Here is a 1,061-nt window from a genome sequence, read left to right on the forward strand (position 1 = left end):
AATAAACTACAACTCTGTAATATATATTTATCTGTATTATATATACTCTGTTACATATATAGTGCTATATTTATTTATATATATATATATATTTCTCTGCTAATAATGGATATAATTATTTGGTTACTAAAGTTAGCTTTGCTTGCATTGTAGCTAGATTCATCGTCCTCCAGTACTCCAGTTAAAGAACAAGATCTGAAACACGTCAGTTGTCCTCCGGCCTGGAGATTGGGGCAGCTGAAGTGGGGGGTGCTGGTGTGCTCAGGGTGGGGGTAGGGGTGGATGTCTTCATTTCCAATTACCCCATCACTAACACTAAAAATAGCAAGGGCTTCTTAGGATCCGTGTTGCACCCTGCAGCGAGTTAAGGAGTCCAAAGGGCAGCTGGATGGCCTCTTTTCTTCAGATTAATCCTGATAGATTAGAAGTGTCTGTGGTGTCTACCAAAGTCCAAACTAGACGTCCAAAGGAGACTTCAACCACAACTTGTGCACAATAGAGAACATGCAATGTGCATGCAGACAACCAAACAAAGTGTCCGAGTGCAAGTACGGCCAGGCACAATGTAAAACCAATGAAGTGGAGGAATGAAGATGATCTGTTTCTCTTTGTAGATGGATTAGATTTTGAAAGATGAGCGGTCCAAAACAGATTCCTAAAAAGAGCTTTCCAAGCACAGCTCCTCACTTGAGTAAGGTCAGGTTTCACCTCGCCAGTGTGTCTTTACATGGATTAAAAAGACACTCCAGAGATCCAAAATTTCTGTGCCACTTGATCAGACTCCACCACGAGATGTGCAGAAGTTCAGGTCAGGCTATCAACACTTCCATCCAGAGCTGCGGCTGTTATTCCCTGTATTGTCCCGAGCTTCAGTTCACTTTCCCCAGCAGTTCACAAGACCTCCCAGCCGTGTGTCCTCTAATTCCACCATCCTCCAAACCTCTTCTCGGCTTCGTACGTCCAAGTTTGTGCAGAGATGCTCTGAGTGGGGTCTGGTTTCCACCACAGCTGATCTTAATGCTCTTATTGTTGTTCCTTGTTGTCGCTGAGCTCCGAGCTCT

The sequence above is a fragment of the Trichomycterus rosablanca genome, chromosome 23 (genome assembly GCF_030014385.1).
Source record: "Trichomycterus rosablanca isolate fTriRos1 chromosome 23, fTriRos1.hap1, whole genome shotgun sequence".
In the NCBI taxonomy this organism is placed as follows: domain Eukaryota; kingdom Metazoa; phylum Chordata; class Actinopteri; order Siluriformes; family Trichomycteridae; genus Trichomycterus; species Trichomycterus rosablanca.